Raw genomic sequence first — 10769 nt, 5'->3', positions numbered from 1 at the left:
CTTTTTAGAATGACATTTTATTTCAGTGTGAGTACACAATTAAGACTCAACACTGAAGGAGTTTAATGACACTATTCCTGAGGGAAACATCAAACGTACAGACGCAGTGCCCTCCTATCTGATGGTAATAACTGGCATTTTCTATTCCAGTACAAAACGTGACTGGGATGAGCGTTTAGGGCAGGAGGAGCATCTCTCACAGTAGGTGGGGAGGGAGCCAGGGGACCATGGGGCTGTTCCTGGACCCCTGGGGGCATCACAGCTCTGGGTGTTGCTGATGTTACTGCAGGCAGCTAATAAGGTCTACGCATCTGTTTTTCTGTTGCACGTTTGCCATGTGCAAATAATGACATTAACTTCTCCTCTGGGACCAATAAACGAAATGGATGATTGTTTGTACGTGAGAAGGATTAATATGAGGAAAAGTGAATATGCCACCAGAGGGCAGTGAATGAAACAGGCTATTTTCTTGTTTGTAAGAGACAAGTTACAAAGATAAAATAACTAGACCAGCCAAGTTCTACACTCTGGCACTGAAGGAACATCTCACACTGGGTTCAGTGCTGGTTTCCATCAGATGGTGCTGAACAGCATGGTGAGATTCTGTGCAGTTGCGCTGATAGAAAATTGCCTGAAGGAAACATTGAGTGAGTGCCCGGTGCTGGGAACAGGGTCACAAACACATGTGAGGAGATGAAACAACAGCTTAGGGGAAAAGCTTCATCCAAACGCACACAAAGCCAGAAGCTCCCAGCAGAGGAAACACCACCACATGTCCCACAGCCACGCAGCTGGGCCTTGTGAAGCAGGGGAGCTGCTGGATCCTCAGCCAAACCCAGAGGACAACAGCCTCCTTCCGCAGGGCCAGGAGCTCTCCCTGCCCACCTGGCCAGACTGTCCCCCTCCCAAACCTGCCCTGGCTCCCTGCTTCCCTGGGAATGGGGTGCGATTGGGCTGCTGGGTCACCACCATCAGCACCAAGTGCTGCTCTGCATATGGGTCTGTTGTGGTGGTGGGATACGGCATGGCTGCAGTCACTGCTCCTTTGCTTCTCCTGGCTGCTCCTGCTGTTGGAGCAGCTCTCTGAATCACTGCAGGATGCAGTATTGTTCGTGTGGGCTCAGGGAAGGTAGGTGCTATTCTGCAGCTCTGCTGCGCTGCTCTGCTTTGTCCTCAGAGTGCAATTACCCAAAACACAGTCATAAGACACAATTTACAATCCCTGCAGCTTTTTGGCATCCCGGTGTATTGGCTTACAGATAGGATTTGTGGTAGGCTACAGCAGATAGACAGAGCACTCTAATTACAGACTTACATGAAGAGGAAAGTTGAAAAGCTAATAGGACATTATTAGAATAATGATCCCAGCTTCCATCTGAGCATCTGCCATTACTAATTAAGAACAAGTTAAAGTCAACCTGTTTAAAGAGAATCAATATTTACACAAACTGCATACCACTCAGATGTGGTGCAGAACCTACAAGAACCTTCCAACATGCCATACCAAATCCTCCAAAAAGCACATTGTTTGTAAATTGATGCCAGGTTAAAAAAAAAAAAAAAGCCTTTGTAAAGCAGAGTCAAAAATTTGGCTCATGTGCAGCCTGTTTGTCACCTTCATTAGTCAGCTGCCCAGTGCTTTGAAATGAGTGCCACACAGAATGATATGTCACCCACCTCCTGAGATCGGGGTGTCATTTTTTTTCCAAAAGCAGGTTAGAAATTACATTTCAAGTAGCAAATGAAAATCACCTTCTTGCAGCCTCCGTCTTCTCTGTCTGCAACCCCAATTGCTATTGAACAGAGTCATTTTGTGGAAGCGCAGAGAATCTGCATCAATCTAACTGCATGGGAACGTACAAGTAAATCCTAGAAGAGAAGGCGTACGGTTACAGAGAGAAAATAATTAGGCAAAATATTACAACAGCAAATAGCTTTGAAATCCATTAGCAACCTCAAACTGAAAAGCAAATGCTTATTTCATCCATCACAGTGCAACCACTACAAAATAGGATAAACTCCCCAAATCAGGGCACACTCAGTTGTCTCTTGAAGGCATATTTTAAGATTTACCATCAGTATCATGCAGGAGAAGTACAGGAGTACATAAGTTCATTCAGAGACTAAAGAGTGAGTTTCCAACCCACGGCTGCGGGGAACTCAATGTTGGTGCAATACTCCAACAGTGCTTGTGTGCATCCACAGGGCTTTAACATAACTGTCTGACCCAGGAGCACCAGCAGTTCAGAGGGAGAGGAAAGGGATGAAGACCTTCTGACTGCTTTCCTTTTCTCTTTCACATAAACCCAAATCTACAGAAAAAACTGAAGTCAAGACTGACCCTGCAATTTAATTCTGCCATTGATCCGACAAAGCCCTTACATATCAACCTTCAGGAGCAGGCGCATGACAGTTAGCCGTTTCCCTGGAAATGCTGATCACTGACAGCTTCTATAGACTGCAGGTAATGATCAGTGGCCCTTTTGGAAGACACTGTTCCATTTGTCATGCACGTGGAAGGAAAGCTCTGTAGCCTCTTTAAGTGCTCTGTGTTCCCAGGCCAACAGCACAGGAAGAGAGAAGAGTACGGCAGAAGAATCTCTGCTTTTATAGCAGCGCCCAAGTTGGACTTCAGAGGCCAATAGCAAGCACTGTGTGACCTTGCATTTGTGATTTCCATAGGCCGTATTATTAGAGACTTCAGTTTGGTGTATGTTTTTGCAGTGTGGGAGCAATAAAGAGCAAAGGCAAGAAATAAAGAGCCTCCAGGTGCTGACATAAAATTAAATCCTGACTTCTCTTTCAAGTTCAAGGTAGGAAAATCACAGCCATACGTCTTTGTCAAAAGTATGCCCAAGCACTAACATCATCAAGGACAGACATTTTTGCCATGTAATCTTACCACACTTTGTATATCATCCAGAGCCACTGTGGACTTAGATGTAAAACAAACTACTAAACCATGGCTAAACGTGGTGGCAAGCAGGATTTGGCCCCATGTAAGTAACTTTGGATTACTGCTGCCTGGTCCACAGGGAGATCAAGCCTCCCTTCGGGGCAATATCGGATTAGAAGAGAAACAGTTGTCGGCCTCTAGGAAACTGCAAATCATTTTTTGTTCAAACCAACAGGGATTGTTGCAAGGCCTGCTGAGCCAATTTAAACAGGGAGAAAAACCTGAGAACCCTGCAGTAATACTCTCTGTGGTTTTCTAAAAGCCAGGTCCTACTCATCCTACTCAGCGAAGCAATCTTACTGAAGCTAATGAATCTGGTCCCACGCAGCAGATAGGCTGACTACAGCTCTGCACTGTGCCCAGAGGATTGCACGATCGTCCCCATCGAGCTGAAATACATCCGTTCCTTTGCAGTTATACCACTCTCCCTGGTAGAACTGGCAAGTTCGATTTTCTGTTTGTTTCCTTTCTTTTCTTTTTTTTTTCCCTCAGCAATGTGTTCCAGTGTCTTTTCCTCCTGGTGTAGACAGAGGTGGGTGAGCTGCAAAATAAACAGAAGGATATCAGAGCCCTGTAAAATGACATGAATTTAATCAAAGCCATTCTTAGTCTCAGGGCTCAAACACACTACTGGTCTCATTGCTTTTCCCTTGGCAACTGCTCACTGTGCCCCCAGTGAAGGCTTGGACATACATCAGATATCAGTAAGCAGAGGCACCGAGAGGCTGCATTGCTGGATTTCTGACTGCGCAGCGCTTCCTTGTGCTCTCACTGCCTTCCTGGATTACAGTAAATGTTTGGTTAACTCTGATTCTTCTTCTGCCTCGTGCACTCTGAAGTAAAGCAACAGACACTGAGACACACTCAGTGGTACTGCATGGCAGTAAGACTCGGTATGAGCTCATTAACATTTTTCATGGCACTGCTTCTTGAATAAGTACCAACTCTTTGGATCCAGAACAAAAAAAAAATTTAAAAAGCAGGAAAACGCATGGCCATCGACAGATAAATTATTCTTGCTAAAAATCTAAAACAAGAACTTGCATATCAATGAAATAAAGCCAGTTGGACAGTGGTTTTAATGGCACATAGAGCATTCGCCTGCAGAAAGTTATTTTTGCTGCATTTGTGAAAGGTGTGTTATCTAAAAATACCCACAATATGTAGAAAGCAGGAAAAAAAATTAGTGGTTTTCTTCTGATACCTTTCATAATGGCTACATCTAATTCAAAGTGTATCAGACAAGAAAGGAGGAACTCAAGGAAGCCAGACCCTTTAATGCAGTTAATTAGTATGGGGGATAGAATGTGAAAGCCTTATGTAAAATGAGAAAGTAATCTTATTCTGCTCAGGCTGCCTGCTTGGAAACGGACAGAAGTTAATGAGGGGCCTTGCAATCTATTTAATTGGCCAAAAGATCAGAGTGTGCACCAGTCTTCTGTTCACAGAGCTGCACTCCTCCGTGCCCCCAGCCCTCCCCATGCACAAGGAAGGTGATGCAGCACGGCTTTCACAGAATCCTAGAATGCCCTGGGTTGCAAAGGACCACAGTGCTCATCCAGTTCCAACCCCCTGCTGTGTGCAGGTCGCCAACCAGCAGCCCAGGCTGCCCAGAGCCACATCCAGCCTGGCCTTGAATGCCTGCAGGGATGGGGCATCCACAGCCTCCTTGGGCAACCTGCTCCTTTCCCTCAGCTCTCAGACAGGGTGGTTGATGGAAGGCTGCCTTTGCAGCCCCAGCTCTGCAGCTGCACGGCTTGCCCTCGTGCCCACCCGTGACAAGCACACAAGCAGCAGAGCCCTGGCACACGACAAGCTGTGCTCTGTGGGTGCCTTGCATCCACCCAGTGACGACAGCTCCATATAGAAAACAGCCTCAGCTCTCATGAAGAGGAGCATTGATTTTGCTGGTGCTCATCACTCCTTTTCTCCCCCTCCCCCCTCAGAGTAATGCAAATGCATCAACAAGCAAATATGGGGAAGGATTATATGTTTGTTAAAGTGAAGAGCTCAAATCTACAGAAAAATTGTGTACCGTTATCTTGAGATGTATAGGGAGAAGTTAACCAAACCAACTGTGTCATTTGCATGCAAAAAACGATAGAACAAAGCACACAACCTTGTGATCTGATCCTCAGATGATACCTAATATTAGCATGATGAATGTGAATGTTGTGTTGCTAATGATCAACGTTCAATTTGAAATGTCTCTTGCATTCAAGTGTAGAGAAGACTGAAGGTTTGCACACATTCCAAAGCTCTTTTTTTTTTTTAACAGAAACGAGGTGTTTAGAAAAACTACCTACTAACCCAGATATGAAAACCCTGCATCAATTTTGCAATAATTAGTACAAATAACTGGTACCATTATTTTAAAATAAGAGATAACCTAATCAATTTTCACTCCTTTTCCTGGTACCCACATGCTGAATTTCTCAGTTCATGTTCCATTCGCCCACACACTCCATGTGGCATTCTCTGAACAAGTGAAAAGATAAATATTTCAGTTTTTTATCAATCAACTTCCAAAAATCCCGACAGAGGAAATGCAAAGAATCCCTATGACATGAATCCCCTGTGGTTCCTTTTCCCCAGAGGAGAGGACGAATTAGCTTCCATCTTTAGAAGTATTCATCAAGTAGTTATGTTACAATCCCAACTTATTTATTCCTGAATCTGGCAAAGCACTTAAGCATATAATTATGCTAAACATACGAATTAGCCCCTTAGCTCTACAGTTAAGTACCATACAAGTACATCTCACAAGCTTTTAGGGATTCCAGACCCTTAGAGCAATCCTGCCTACCACATTTAACTCTCTTTACTTCCTTGCCTTGAACAAAGAGTTTTCCATTCTGACTAGTGGATTAATTTTGTCTGATATGCTGACTGTTGCAAAAAAAACAGCACAAATTTGTCATAACCGCTGTGGACAGGCCATATGAGTTTACCTCAGTGCACATTTCCACCACATGTTTTCACTGTGACCTGAAAAGAATACAATGGAAAATCAGGTGTATCATCTACCAATTAAATCTCAATAAAACATGGTTACGCTCCTTTGTTTTGTAACATTTCTTTAAAACAACAGATGCTAGGTTAAATCTCTTGTTCAGGCATTTATCACATCTGTTTTCTGTTCCCTTGGAAAGTATACTCACAAGAGCGCTCAAATGAATTACAATGAGATTTGTCAGATGAAACCTAAAAGGGACTTCAGGGAATAAACATTTAATTTTAAGGGGGGAAAGGCATTTAGAAGCTTTAAACATGTTTTCAGATGGCCCAGACTGGCAGAGTTCCATCGCAGCCATTGTTTGAGACCTATTGCAGCTCTTGGGTCTCCACGGAGATAAGAAACCAAAGGATGAAGAGCTGAATGGGCACCTACAGTGGTATGGTGCCTGGGGGTACAGGCTATGAAACAACATCATGTGCCATAAGAGCTGTGACATCACTGTGGTCTGGTCCAGCAGCCTTCCCCAAGCAGCAGCTGACAGTGCAAAACCATTTCCCACCCTAAGAATGGAAACAAGTCTTCCCTCCTGCAAAACCAGAGCCTGTCTGCTCAGAGGCACTGATTTGGCCCCAGTAAAGAACTTTCATAATGACACTTCTTTCTAATGGCTCTTCTGAAAATGAAGAAAGACCTTCCTCCCTTTACAAGCCTGAAGAAATCTGCAGGACACTGCTGACAAAAACGGCCATTTAACTCAGAAGGTCTAGAATTTGACCCAACTGTTCTGCATAGAATCACAGAATCACCAAGGATGGAAAAAATCGTAAGATCATCCAGTCTTAAGTTCCATAGGTTCTTTACAGAGAGTGGTGAGGTGCTGGAACAGCTGCCCAGAGAGGCTGTGGATGCCCCGTCCATCCCTGGAGGTGTTCAAGGCCAGGTTGGATGGGGCCCTGGGCAGCCTGGGCTGGTATTAAATGGGAGGTTGGTGGCCCTGCGTGTGGCAGGGGGTTGGAGATTCGTGATCCTTGAGGTCCCTTCCAACCCTGGCCATTCTGTGATTGTGTGATTCAGTCCAACTGTCCACCAACCACCAGTATTTCCCACTAAAACCGTGTCCCTCTACAACATCTAATGAAAACAATGCTTGGAAGCAATGGGTTTAATTGCAGCAAAATTATAGACAAGCTCCTACGTAATAAAACAAAGTATAATGTCAGATCTGTCTGTCTTACAGGTATCATGTGCTCTGCAGCAGTTCTACAATGATTCCTCCAGCTACACAGATAAGAAAATCTTTCCCACAGCCTCTCCTACCCCCTTGCACACAGGCCATGTACCAGCCTTCCATTCCCAGCTTTGCTGTCTGCAGGCATGGCAGTCGTGCCGCTGTCTTTCACCAACACGACATTCGGTCCTTCCAGACACTCTCAATCAATCGCCCTCTTCCCTCAAAGTCACTGCTCTGCTCCACAGCTCAAGAGGAAGGGGTGTGAGTTAAAAACATGCCACCCCAGCTTCCTTCTCCCCAGATCACTGCCTGTAAGGTTACAGGAAGACTCAGTCCCTCTGAAAAATATAAGGCTAATCTAGTTCAAGTGGCTCTGGCAATTTGAAAGCAAAATATACGCACCTCTTATGCAGTGCATCACTTTGGAAAGTGGCTATAAAGCAGCAAGGAGTTTAAAAATAAGCAACTTTAAGTAGAAGCACACATTGTGGTTGCTTTTACATCAGCTTTATTGATATTTCTTTATGTTTAAGATTCTGTTACTGCAGAATTCAGAGAGTGGAACAACCAAAATTATTTCATTTAGGTCAAAACCTCTGAAGTTGTTTTGAGGACAAAATCACCTCGAAACTTCTTTTACACTCTGAACACAAGAGCAATCTTCGGAGTTACTTTGGGCCTTTCATTCTGATATATTCCAGAATGCTTCCTTAATTTGACTTCAGTGAAGCAGAAGCAAATTAGGCACTGGAATGGGCTGCCCAGGGAGGTGGTAGAGTCACAGACCCTGGAGGTGTTCAAGGAATGTTTGACACTGTGTTGATCGACATGGTTTAGTGAGAACTATTGGTGACAGATGGATGGTTGGACTGGGTGATCCTATGGGTCTTTTCCAACCTTGGTGATTTTGTGATTCTGTAAAATCACACCTGCAAACTCGGTCCGTTCTGCATTAGCTCACCATGAAATGTGTCTCATTCTGTGTTGATTTGCATGCAAGGAGGCAGAGGTCTTCAATGAGTTTCAAACAAGCTAACTAAGCCATCAGAAGGAGATTTGTTTTGTCTCCCCTCTCTGGCAGGGCAGGCCAGAAGAAGCACCACTGACAGTGAACTAATTCTCCAGTTTTTGTCCTCATACAAAAGATGCTCATCAAATGCAAGAGAGCCTCATGCAGCTTGGATGCTCCAGTGAGAGCTCAAGGCAGAAAGATGGGAAAAGATTTTTTTTCTTACAACCAAAAGCTCCCAGAACACAAGCAGCTCCCTAAACTGTGCCCTAGCCACAGCTCAACTGAGCAAACGGATGCTACTATTACAGAAGCCTCCCTGGGGAAGTCCTATTGCTCAGGCTGTTCCAAACTAGGCCAGACAGAACAGTGCCAGAAGCACAGTGGAAAATGGGTGATGGGGATACCTCCTTAGCCTCCAGCTTTTGAGGGGTTTCAGGAAGCTGTGTGTAAGGTGCACTGCAGTGCCAGGCCACTGCCCCGCTGCCAGCTCCTTCTCTGGTGCCTCTTTGCTGATAAACTTCACTCAGACCCAAAGCAGTGAGTCATGCTTTCAGCCCTGCTGATGCATTGAACTCCACCTAAGGAAGGTTCCCGGAATCACTGCTTCGCTTTCAGTAGGCACTGAAACATCTCTTCCTCATCAGCTCTACAGCAGAAGCATGAGAAGAAATTATACTTTTTGAAATAGTAAGAAGAAAACTTTTGGTTTTTCAGGAAAACAAACAAACAAACATACAAGCAGGCAGAGTTAAACTCATGGGATTTTAATCTTTACAGCCTTTCTGCCACACGCACTGCTTAATGCAGCTCTCTTGGTTGTTTGAATAGTTTCAAAGGATTTCTTTTTTAAAGGGAACACATTCACTTATTGGCCATACAAGTAGAGTGTAACAGTCTTTAATGCTGCATTCACAAGCGAAAAAGCAGAGGAAAAACGTGTTGGTTTGTTTTTTTTTTTCCCCAGCACATTTAACCTCTGATGTCGACAGCAGTTTTAGTACAGTTCAAAAAGTCCTATAAAACATTTTAAGCACATGAACAACCTCAAGGCGTCTCCTACACAGCAACCTTCTTTGCAGGGTCAGAGCTGTGGCTGCTCCTTGCTTGTGTCCAAACAGAAGCTGTGCTATGTTTGCAGCAAGACTGTGGAACCACAAAGACACGCATGGCTCTGCTCAGCGACCCAACAAAGTCACGGTCCCTGTCCTAACAGTGCCTCCTCACCTGCAGCACTCTTTTCATGCAGTATCATCACGCTCAGGGGTGAAGTGCTCTCAGATCATAAGGACTGCACCTTTACTTAGTTTTGCAAACCACACGCTTGCGCACACCCCAACAGAACAGTGCCAATGACCAAACGCACACGTACTCACTCCTTGGTGTGCCTGGGCAGCCATAGGAATCCACGGGGCTCTTCCCAAACACAGCGCTGGGCCATGGATACAACCTGGCTAGCTTCTGGTGAAGCGAACTTGTTTTCTGCTCAATAACAGTTCTTTACAGAGAGAGTGTGAGGTGCTGGAACAGCTGCCCAGAGAGGCTGTGGATGCCCCGTCCATCCCTGGAGGTGTTCAAGGCCAGGTTGGATGGGGCCCTGGGCAGCCTGGTTTAGTATTAAATGAGGAGGTTGGTGGCCCTGCATGTGGCAGGGGGTTGGAGATTCATGATCCTTGAGGTCCCTTCCAACCCTGGCCATTCTGTGATTGTGTGATTGTGTGATTCTGTGAACAGAGTGCTGTAATTAAGCACCTACCAGACAACAACTCTGAGCCCATCAGCATGTTGCCCCTGCCCAGCTCACCCACCACAGCACACAGCCTGCATTCCAGCAGCTTCAGATAACACACGTAACTCCAAATCCTTTATCAATTACACAAGAGATTACGTACTGAGGCACACAATGCTGAGGAATTGGTTGGCCGTGTCAGACTGCTTCCCTTCAGCACGGTGAGCTGCGCGGTCCCACTGCTGCGGGGAGGGGAGCGGCAGTGCCATCGCCCTCAGTCTGTGTTCCATTCAGATGAAAAAACCTCACGTGTGGGTTTACCACCTTCCTCCTAGAGGGTTTCAAAGCATAACGCAGGGCTGACAGCACGCTGCTCACAAAACCTGCCGGCGCTTTTATTGTCTTCCTGATGCTACGCTAACTCGGACAGAAATTCCCTTTCTGTGCCCTTCGCTGCGGGAGGAGCTCTCGGGCCGCGATGCCACCACACCGCCTCCGGCCCCACCGCCCCCAGCCCGGCCCGGCCGCGGGGATCGCCCAGAGCCGGCGGCGGAGCGCGGCCGAGGAGGGCGCGGTCCGAGGCGGGGGCTCCCGGGCCCTTCTCCGCCCGTCCCGCCGGGCTTCTCCCACTCCAGGGGGCTTCGCCTCGGCGACACCGAGCCCAACCCGGGGCCGGGCGGACGCCACACCGCGACGCAGCCCGGAGGCCGGCAGAGCCGGGGGGCGAAGGCGCGGCCGCCCGAGGCAGGGGCTGCCCCCGCCCCGCCCGCCGGAGCCGTGCCGCCGCCGCCCCGCCTCCCGCCGCCTCAGCCCCGCGCCACCGGGGCTGCGCCATGTGCCGCCGCCGCCTCCCGCCGCGGGGGCCGCGCCGCGCTCGCCGCCGCC

At 46.9% G+C, this 10769-nt stretch overlaps 1 long non-coding RNA gene across 1 annotated transcript; it reads right to left on the bottom strand.

The window, feature by feature from the left end:
• Positions 1-1579: 1579 nt before the first annotated feature.
• LOC149915706 (uncharacterized) lies at positions 1580-10505 on the bottom strand. Its single transcript, XR_016471647.1, has 3 exons — positions 10048-10505; positions 3257-3497; positions 1580-1869 (listed from the first exon to the last, which is right to left on the bottom strand). It is a non-coding gene; the product is annotated as an uncharacterized LOC149915706 (long non-coding RNA).
• Positions 10506-10769: the final 264 nt, after the last annotated feature.

The sequence above is a fragment of the Phasianus colchicus genome, chromosome 16 (genome assembly GCF_987193195.1).
Source record: "Phasianus colchicus chromosome 16, bPhaCol1.hap1.1, whole genome shotgun sequence".
NCBI classification, from domain to species: Eukaryota; Metazoa; Chordata; class Aves; order Galliformes; family Phasianidae; genus Phasianus; species Phasianus colchicus.
This window is presented reverse-complemented; position numbering and strand designations above follow the sequence as displayed.